The sequence below is a fragment of the Wyeomyia smithii genome, chromosome 2 (genome assembly GCF_029784165.1).
Source record: "Wyeomyia smithii strain HCP4-BCI-WySm-NY-G18 chromosome 2, ASM2978416v1, whole genome shotgun sequence".
NCBI classification, from domain to species: Eukaryota; Metazoa; Arthropoda; class Insecta; order Diptera; family Culicidae; genus Wyeomyia; species Wyeomyia smithii.
Window position 1 is genome coordinate 242,106,839 of NC_073695.1, and position 10,998 is coordinate 242,117,836.

At 38.5% G+C, this 10,998-nt stretch overlaps 1 long non-coding RNA gene across 1 annotated transcript; it reads left to right on the forward strand.

Moving 5' to 3' along the window:
• Positions 1–7,985: 7,985 nt before the first annotated feature.
• LOC129720794 (uncharacterized) lies at positions 7,986–9,542 on the forward strand. Its single transcript, XR_008727288.1, has 3 exons — positions 7,986–8,373; positions 8,432–8,573; positions 8,646–9,542. It is a non-coding gene; the product is annotated as an uncharacterized LOC129720794 (long non-coding RNA).
• Positions 9,543–10,998: the final 1,456 nt, after the last annotated feature.

The window sequence follows — 10,998 nt, forward strand, 5'->3', positions numbered from 1 at the left end:
TCGCCTTCTAAAGGCCAGAAAAGGCCGAAAAGAAAATGATCCCAAATTGAGCTCAGAATGGCCGAAACCGCCTTATAAAGGCCAGAAAAGGCCAAAAAAGAAAATGATCCCAAATTGAGCCCAGAATGGCCGAAATCGCCTTCTAAAGGCCAGAAAAGGCCGAAAAAGAAAATGATCCCAAATTGAGCCCAGAATGGCCGAAATCGCCTTCTAAAGGCCAGAAAAGGCCGAAAAAGAAAATGATCCCAAATTGAGCCCAGAATGGCCGAAATCGCCTTCTAAAGGCCAGAAAAGGCCAAAAAAGAAAATGATCCCAAATTGAGCTCAGAATGGCCGAAATCGCCTTCTAAAGGCCAGAAAAGGCCGAAAAAGAAAATGATCCCAAATTTTGCTCAGAATGGCCGAAATCGCCTTCTAAAGGCCAGAAAAGGCCAAAAAAGAAAATGATCCCAAATTGAACTCAGAATGGCCAAAATCGCATTCTAAAGGCCAGAAAAGGCCAAAAAGAAAATGATCCCAAATTGAGCTCAGAATGGCCGAAATCGCCTTCTAAAGGCCAGAAAAGGCCGAGAAAGAAAATGATCCCAAATTTGGCTCAGAATGGCCGAAATCGCCTTCTAAAGGCCAGAAAAGGCCAAAAAAGAAAATGATCCCAAATTGAACTCAGAATGGCCAATATCGCCTTCTAAAGGCCAGAAAAGGCCAAAAAAGAAAATGATCCCAAATTGAGCTCAGAATGGCCGAAATCGCCTTCTAAAGACCAGAAAAGGCCAAAAAAGAAAATGATTCCAAATTGAACTCAAAATGGCCAAAATCGCATTCTAAAGGCCAGAAAAGGCCAAAAAGAAAATGATCCCAAATTGAGCTCAGAATGGCCGAAACCGCCTTCTAAAGGCCAGAAAAGGCCAAAAAGAAAATGATCCCAAATTTTGCTCAGAATGGCCGAAATCGCCTTCTAAAGGCCAAAAAAGTAAATGACCCCAAATTGAACCCAGAATGGCCAATATCGCCTTCTAAAGGCCAGAAAAGGCCAAAAAAGAAAATGATCCCAAATTGAGCTCAGAATGACCGAAATCGCCTTCTAAAGACCAGAAAAGGCCAAAAAAGAAAATGATCCCAAATTGAGCCCAGAATGGCCGAAATCGCCTTCTAAAGGCCAGAAAAGGCCGAAAAAGAAAATGATCCCAAATTGAGCCCAGAATGGCCGAAATCGCCTTCTAAAGGCCAGAAAAGGCCGAAAAGAAAATGATCCCAAATTGAGCTCAGAATGGCCGAAATCGCCTTCTAAAGGCCAGAAAAGGCCGAAAAAGAAAATGATCCCAAATTTTTCTCAGAATGGCCGAAATCGCCTTCTAAAGGCCAGAAAAAGCCAAAAAAGAAAATGATCCCAAATTGAACTCAGAATGGCCAAAATCGCATTCTAAAGGCCAGAAAAGGCCAAAAAGAAAATGATCCCAAATTGAGCTCAGAATGGCCGAAATCGCCTTCTAAAGGCCAGAAAAGGCCGAAAAGAAAATGATCCCAAATTGAGCTCAGAATGGCCGAAACCGCCTTCTAAAGGCCAGAAAAGGCCAAAAAAGAAAATGATCCCAAATTGAGCCCAGAATGGCCGAAATCGCCTTCTAAAGGCCAGAGAAGGCCGAAAAAGAAAATGATCCCAAATTGAGCTCAGAATGGCCAAAATCGCCTTCTAAAGGCCAGAAAAGGCCGAAAAAGAAAATGATCCCAAATTTTGCTCAGAATGGCCGAAATCGCCTTCTAAAGGCCAGAAAAGGCCGAAAAAGAAAATGATCCCAAATTGAACTCAGAATGGCCAAAATCGCCTTCTAAAGGCCAGAAAAGGCCGAAAAGAAAATGATCCCAAATTTAACTCAGAATGGCCAAAATCGCCTTCTAAAGGCCAGAAAAGGCCAAAAAAGAAAATGATCCCAAATTGAGCCCAGAATGGCCGAAATCGCCTTCTAAAGGACAGAAAAGGCCAAAAAAGAAAATGATCCCAAATTGAGCTCAGAATGACCGAAATCGCCTTCTAAAGACCAGAAAAGGCCAAAAAAGAAAATGATCCCAAATTAAGCTCAGAATGGCCGAAATCGCCTTCTAAAGGCCAGAAAAGGCCAAAAAAGAAAATGATGCCAAATTGAACTCAGAATGGCCGAAATCGCCTTCTAAAGGACAGAAAAGGCCAAAAAAGAAAATGATCCCAAATTGAGCTCAGAATGACCGAAATCGCCTTCTAAAGACCAGAAAAGGCCAAAAAAGAAAATGATCCCAAATTGAGCCCAGAATGGCCGAAATCGCCTTCTAAAGGCCAGAAAAGGCCGAAAAAGAAAATGATCCCAAATTGAGCCCAGAATGGCCGAAATCGCCTTCTAAAGGCCAGAAAAGGCCGAAAAGAAAATGATCCCAAATTGAGCTCAGAATGGCCGAAATCGCCTTCTAAAGGCCAGAAAAGGCCGAAAAAGAAAATGATCCCAAATTTTGCTCAGAATGGCCGAAATCGCCTTCTAAAGGCCAGAAAAGGCCAAAAAAGAAAATGATCCCAAATTGAACTCAGAATGGCCAAAATCGCATTCTAAAGGCCAAAAAGAAAATGATCCCAAATTGAGCTCAGAATGGCCGAAATCGCCTTCTAAAGGCCAGAAAAGGCCGAAAAAGAATATGATCCCAAATTTTGCTCAGAATGGCCGAAATCGCCTTCTAAAGGCCAGAAAAGGCCAAAAAAGAAAATGATCCCAAATTGAACTCAGAATGGCCAAAATCGCATTCTAAAGGCCAGAAAAGGCCGAAAAGAAAATGATCCCAAATTGAGCTCAGAATGGCCGAAACCGCCTTCTAAAGGCCAGAAAAGGCCAAAAAAGAAAATGATCCGAAATTGAGCTCAGAATGACCGAAATCGCCTTCTAAAGACCAGAAAAGGCCAAAAAAGAAAATGATCCCAAATTGAGCTCAGAATGACCGAAATCGCCTTGTAAAGACCAGAAAAGGCCAAAAAAGAAAATGATCCCAAATTAAGCTCAGAATGGCCGAAATCGCCTTCTAAAGGCCAGAAAAGGCCAAAAAAGAAAATGATGCCAAATTGAACTCAGAATGGCCGAAATCGCCTTCTAAAGGACAGAAAAGGCCAAAAAAGAAAATGATCCCAAATTGAGCTCAGAATGACCGAAATCGCCTTCTAAAGACCAGAAAAGGCCAAAAAAGAAAATGATCCCAAATTGAGCCCAGAATGGCCGAAATCGCCTTCTAAAGGCCAGAAAAGGCCGAAAAAGAAAATGATCCCAAATTGAGCCCAGAATGGCCGAAATCGCCTTCTAAAGGCCAGAAAAGGCCGAAAAGAAAATGATCCCAAATTGAGCTCAGAATGGCCGAAATCGCCTTCTAAAGGCCAGAAAAGGCCGAAAAAGAAAATGATCCCAAATTTTGCTCAGAATGGCCGAAATCGCCTTCTAAAGGCCAGAGAAGGCCAAAAAAGAAAATGATCCCAAATTGAGCTCAGAATGGCCGAAATCGCCTTCTAAAGGCCAGAAAAGGCCGAAAAAGAAAATGATCCCAAATTTTGCTCAGAATGGCCGAAATCGCCTTCTAAAGGCCAAAATAGTAAATGACCCCAAATTGAACCCAGAATGGCCAATATCGCCTTCTAAAGGCCAGAAAAGGCCAAAAAAGAAAATGATCCCAAATTGAGCTCAGAATGACCGAAATCGCCTTCTAAAGACCAGGAAAGGCCAAAAAAGAAAATGATCCCAAATTGAGCCCAGAATGGCCGAAATCGCCTTCTAAAGGCCAGAAAAGGCCGAAAAAGAAAATGATCCCAAATTGAGCCCAGAATGGCCGAAATCGCCTTCTAAAGGCCAGAAAAGGCCGAAAAAGAAAATGATCCCAAATTTTGCTCAGAATGGCCGAAATCGCCTTCTAAAGGCCAAAAAAGTAAATGACCCCAAATTGAACCCAGAATGGCCAATATCGCCTTCTAAAGGCCAGAAAAGGCCAAAAAAGAAAATGATCCCAAATTGAGCTCAGAATGACCGAAATCGCCTTCTAAAGACCAGAAAAGGCCAAAAAAGAAAATGATCCCAAATTTTGCTCAGAATGGCCGAAATCGCCTTCTAAAGGCCAGAAAAGGCCAAAAAAGAAAATGATCCCAAATTGAACTCAGAATGGCCAAAATCGCCTTCTAAAGGCCAGAAAAGGCCAAAAAAGAAAATGATCACAAATTAAGCTCAGAATGGCCGAAATCGCCTTCTAAAGGCCAGAAAAGGCCGAAAAAGAAAATGAACCCAAATTGAGCCCAGAATGGCCGAAATCGCCTTCTAAAGGCCAGAAAAGGCCGAAAAAGAAAATGATCCCAAATTGAGCTCAGAATGGCCGAAATCGCCTTCTAAAGACCAGAAAAGGCCAAAAAAGAAAATGATCCCAAATTTTGCTCAGAATGGCCGAAATCGCCTTCTAAAGGCCAGAAAAGGCCAAAAAAGAAAATGATCCCAAATTGAACTCAGAATGGCCAAAATCGCCTTTTAAAGGCCAGAAAAGGCCAAAAAAGAAAATGATCACAAATTGAGCTCAGAATGGCCGAAATCGCATTCTTAAGGCCAGAAAAGGCCAAAAAGAAAATGATCCCAAATTGAGCTCAGAATGGCCGAAATCGCCTTCTAAAGGCCAGAAAAGGCCAAACAAGAAAATGATCCCAAATTGAACTCAGAATGGCCAAAATCGCCTTCTGAAGACCAGAAAAGGCCAAAAAAGAAAATGATCCCAAATTAAGCTCAGAATGGCCGAAATCGCCTTCTAAAGGCCGAAAAAGAAAATGATCCCAAATTTTGCTCAGAATGGCCGAAATCGCCTTCTAAAGGCCAGAAAAGTAAATGACCCCAAATTGAACCCAGAATGGCCAATATCGCCTTTTAAAGGCCAGAAAAGGCCAAAATAGAAAATGATCCCAAATTAAGCTCAGAATGGCCGAAATCGCCTTCTAAAGACCAGAAAACGCCTAAAAAGAAAATGATCCCAAATTGAGCTCAGAATGACCGAAATCGCCTTCTAAAGGCCAGAATAGGCAGAAAAAGAAAATGATCCCAAATTAGGCTCAGAATGGCCGAAATCGCCTTCTAAAAGCTAGAAAAGGCCAAACAAGAAAATGATCCCAAATTGAGCTCAGAATGACCGATATCGCCTTTTAAAGGCCAGAAAAGGCAGAAAAAGAAAATGATCCCAAATTAAGCTCAGAATGGCCGAAATCGCCTTCTAAATGCCAGAAAAGGCCAATTTTTTGAGTAATAAAATTAAAATTATCTATATTTGGGAAGAATCTTGGGAGATTTTTTCAATTTATTGCTGCAAGAACGAGGAAATCCATCGAATACTAACCGATTTATAAGCATTTGAAATTGGACATATTTTTCACTTTTTTCGGTTTTAGATTTTCATTTCACATCCCTATGTAGCCGAACTTTCTGAGAGAAGTATTCTACTTCAAAAAATTATTTTTTGCTTCGATATTACGAAACTCGATATGTATATCGTAACAAAAAAAAATAAAGTTGACTTATATCGAGGTATGACTGTATTTCATTATCTAAAACCATCTTCAAAAATACGGTTTTTGAATATTAAAGGTTCTAATCTTTTTATTCGGAATACAGTGATCACCCGATTATATCTCACCCTGATGATTTTTGGCGTGATAAAATAGGGAAAGTGATAAAATCGGGAAATTTTTAATTTTTTTTTTTATTGAAGATGTTGAAGATGTAAAACAATAACTAAATACGTAAAATCAGCGATTTTATTTTTTTTTTGGAAAATTTATCTGTACAAACATGAAAAAAGCTGCAGTTGTTTTTTCATAAATCGATATATCTGAATAATGACAAGAGATAGAGAAAAGTTGTCAAGGGATGAATTTGAGAAAACCGTCTGAGCTTTTATGAAAAATATTTAAAAAATTCAATTTGAGATCCTGCACTGAAAAAAAAATTCGAAAACAAAAAGTGACTATAAAAAATCGATCATCACTATTTTTTTTTAAACATTTTTTTAGATGGATAATTCAGATAGATAACAAACCTAAAAAAAATAAAAAACCTAAAAAAATCGATGTGAAGTTGCAAATAAATTACAATTAAGTTTTTTATTCGTTCATGCTTCTGTTTGAATTGGTGAAATGAATTACTTGCTTTTTTGTAGCGCAGTACCACAAGCAAAATATTAGATGTTCTCGCAACACTAAACTTTGCCGAAGACAGCATGCTGATATCTCTCACATATTGCAACCAGAAAAATCTTAAAATGTAAATAACCATTTTAATGCCTTCTCATAGAAAACTTTATGTTGCTTGCAATATGTAAGAGATAGAAACATGATGTCTTCTGTAAAGTTTCTTGTTTTGAGATCACCTAATACTTTGCCTAAGACACCAAGCGTCTACCTTTATCTAATGAAAAAGTAAATATTCTATCTCACTATTAGGAGGATTGATCACCCAGCTTTCTACATCAAAAGATGCGTTTTCAAATATTTTGAAACTTCTCCGAACATGTCATACGGTTATAATAAACATTTGTATCACTATTCAATTATTCGCATGATAACAGCAAAATGTAACATTGTGCATCGGTTGAATTTTTAATGTAAACTGCATCCAGAATGATACACAGAATTATGAAAAATATCTTAAATATTGAAGCGTAATAGAAAATCAGTTCACCCTGACATTTTTTTTATGAAATGTTTTATGATGATAAAAGCGGGTGAAAAATGTGATAAAATCGAGGGCAGATAAAATCGGGTACAGATATAATCGGGTGATTACTGTATTGCATTCCAAACTCTGGATACAATTATATTCTAGATCATTGATTGAAATATTTTCATTCTGACTTCTGGAATATTATGGATAGTTTGGTAGATACTGGAATCATATGATATGGGATCGGAGCATGACATGGATGTTTGCTTGACTTCCAGACTTCGTTACTTGATTTTGTTTCTGAGATTATGAAAGCCATGGTTCTAAGTGATGTGTTTCTAATTTTCGAATGTTGAAATCTGAATATTGAATGCAGAATTTTTATTTTCGGATTATAATTATAAATATTGAGGTTCAGATCATAAACGCTTTCATTTTAATCTTCTAGTGAATACTGTAAAGTTCCAATACTGCACTTTTTCTTTCCGAAAGGAATATATTAACAACGGTCAAACGAAGACGAGAGGCACGAGAACACACGCGCTGACTTAACCTTCGACAACCCGTTTCTGGTTCACCTTCTCAGATCAACCGCAAACAGGGTGCGGCACTGCGTGTAGGATTTCGCGGAGTAAACATCCGAAAGGAGGAAAGAAAAAAAAAGAAGATGTGGCAAAACAATCTCAGCAGAGCGGCCGGCACCAGCGGCTTTGTCTCGCCTGGTCGGTCCTTCAATCAGATTTATACTGCAATGATACATATGCACAGTAGGCGCGCATATTGCATTGCTGCAAATGGATTGCAGCAAGCGCAGAAAAAACTACAATTTACATACATACTGGGAATGGGAATGGCAAATAAAAAGTGCGTTGACTCTGGAACGAGATTTTGTTGCTTTTTTGCGCGGCACTTCTTTTGCTCCAACGTGTTTTCTCTTTCTCTACAGAGCTGAGTTGCAGCTGCGGGTTACTGCGTTAGTTTGAGGCTTCGCATCTCTAGTCTGGCAGGTTTAAATACTTACCATGAAATTCTTGAAAAAAAAAAAAAAAACTAGTAGTAACCTTAAAACCACTAACCAACAGATTCTACGCAATCACAATTCTTAAACTATGAAAGTCGGCACGCGGGCCGCTTTTGACAGTTCGCCAGACTAGCGTCTACAGTGACTATATACGCGCCTGCTCTCGCCCTGCCAGCAATATTTTTTTTTGTTTTCGTTCCGTCGTCGGTTGTAGTTCCTGGAGGAATGCACTCTCCCATGTAGCATCGGTAAATTTTTTTTCTCTCGTCCTCCCCAAAACACCAAACTGCAGTGGTATGAATGTGTGCGAGAGGGGAGTGGCCATGTACTGAGGACATTTTTTTTGTTTGCTTTACATGCTCACCTCTCACTTTGCAAAGGTTGAAAATTATGATGTTAGTATTTCTTTTGTTTTAATTCACTAGATTTGGTGCATTTTACAGTTTTAAGTAAAAGATTGAAAAAAGAGGAAGAATATTATGAAAAATTCAGAACCATCACAGATGTTCCGTAATGAAACTTTGCAGACAATAAGCAATCATTGATAATTTAATTATCTACACCCAAACTCGAAGACAGTTGTCCGCGAAAAGTTTGCAAAGTGCTTGAAGCGAAAAAGTAGATTTAAAAACAACAACAACAACATAAGTGGCACTCATCTAACGGAGAGTAAACGCTCGGGCATCTTCGTAAAATATCACTTTTAATTATTCATTATTTTTCCTAGCAATTACGCTGTCATTCGGAGCAATTTTCATAATTTTTGATCCCGTCTCCTAGGGCAAAAGCAAGGGCTAAGAAAGATAGAAAAAAATCTCACCCCTTTTCTTCGCTTGGCCACTTGCTGTTCGAGGATTTTCTTAGGCCAGGTCAAGAGCCGTGAAACCCCTTCAATTCGTTTACACTCTGGCAAGCGGATCTCATATTTCCATTTTTTTTAGGGCAAGGTGTTCAACCAGAAACGCGATGGAAATTTTATGCCAAGAACGCGGGAACCGGTTCCGGTAACAAATTATTTTTTAAGTACCTGTGAGCTCACCGTTTAAACGGTGACTGTTTTACCGCCCCAAACTAAATGGTAATTTATAAATTTTTCAGGAACGGCTCATGGCTAGCGGACGGTCCGCATTTTTTGAGGAAAAAGCTCCTTACGTTAAAGGATATTTTCTTGGATCCGTTTTTACTCCTTCGGGAGAAGAGGTGTCGCCAGTAAAGAAAACCGATTGCTTCTGCCGGTCGCGTTAATGTTTTCCTAATGCAATCAGACGTTAATTAATCACAATTCATTACTCACGTCGTCGGGTCGAGAACAGCCTTCTGGCTGTTATAAAATATATTTAAAACGGGAGCACGTGCTTGAGGGGCTTTCCGGAAAAATCGACTCTGAAGGTAAATAATAATATAAAAAATGATCAATCGTAAGTCATCATAAAAGTTTTTTTTTTGTTTTTCGTGAGCGCTAACAAATTTATTCTAACTTTCAATTCGTTGAGTAGAATAAATTGGAATTTTTAGTGGTGATAGAAAGCTGACAAAATCATATGGCTGCATCATGAGCGACGAGGCCTAATGCGGACTTTCAAAAGATTCCTGAGAACCTGTGTTTTACTCCCATGGATAAATTAAATGTTCCTGAGAATCTACGATCGCAGGAGATCACCAAAAAATAAGACATAAGAAAACAACTGTAATTAGTTGAAATCTACACGAAAACCACTTGAAAATCTTTCGAAAATTACTTAAACACTTAAAAACTATCGCTTCAAAACGGACCGGTAATGAAAAGTTCTGTTGAAAGTTCTTTGAACGCAGACAGCAGAAATTCACCGGAATCAACAATTCACACGAAAACCGTTAAAAAACAATGTAAACAACGCTTATAATTGAGTCCTAAAGCTATACCGGTTTTTATATATCATTTGAAAAAGCCGCGTTTTCTGAGCAAAATGTGATTTTTAAAAAACGTTTATCGTTTTTCTTTGATTTTTAAATGAAGAATTAAAAAACTGCTCGAAAAGTCTTATATGACGTTTCGCCCATGTACGGTATATAAGAGAACTGTCATTTAAGACATTTCGAGCAGATTTTTATGCTTCATTTAAAAATCAAAGGAAAATGATAGAAAATTTTTAAAAATCACGTTTTGCCCATAAAATTGCACTCTTCCAGCTGATATATTAAAATCAGAAAACCGTTTAAAACTTTAGGACCCCATTGTCGTTTTTGAAACTTTCCCCGTAAACATATTTTTATTTACTTGACAACCGCCTTCAAAACGACACTACATCAGTTGGAATTCGCTAGTAGTCTATGATCTGTGAACGCCGTTCTTGCAAAGGAGTTGAAAATTGGTTTCTACGATTAGTTAACTACTCCAATCAATTTTCGTTATTTTCATGACACATAAAACGAATGTAAAACGAAACGAATACAATAAGAATCAACCAAATTCGGAATGTTGGGAAACAATTCGAATGTCATGCTCAGATTAACCATTGATTGCAACACTAATGATAGCAGGAAAGCACTTCATCTTCTACGTTGTTCTCTCCTATTCTCTTTTTTCAATATTCCCTGCTGCACTCATGTTGAGATAGAGCGCTTCGAACTATTGTTTATTAATCCCGTTTTGCCACATAATAGTCATTGATTCATTGATTAAGTTTACTCTCTCTGCAATATTTAAAAAAGTTCCTTTTTTGTCAATGTCGATTCGAGTTCAAATGGTTTGCTTAAGCATGGGTTTATTCTCAGGCTCTACACTACTCTTTCTTCTCGTGCCATTTTTATATATTCGAAGTTTAAAGAAATTTTCAACGTTATTCATATGTTTTACGTCAGCTCGATTATCCAGAGCATTCCAGTTACCCGGAGGGAAATATTATTCAAAACTATGGATAACCGAGTCCGATCTGCATTCGAAATTGACATGGTTCAAAAATTTATAGATGATTGATATTATTGATTCAACATAACAACATCCCTCTTGTATCAAATAATGAGAAACCTTTCAATAAGTTCTCTTTTGCTTCCAACCTGTTAGTGTAAGTTGGATTTGTTAAACGTAATCATGGAATTCCCGTTTTGTGTTAAGACCGAGAACAGCATGCGGCTTAATAAATCAGTATCGATTCAACCTTGCTACTAACTCAATCGCGATAAGATTTGTAGTGCAATCGTGCACTATGAGAGCCAACGCGAGTTAACAACCGAGCTACCAAAGGAATTTGCTGACAATTCAGACAATGCCATCGACGAGCAGGTTGACGACAATCGAACGATCGGAGCCACCAC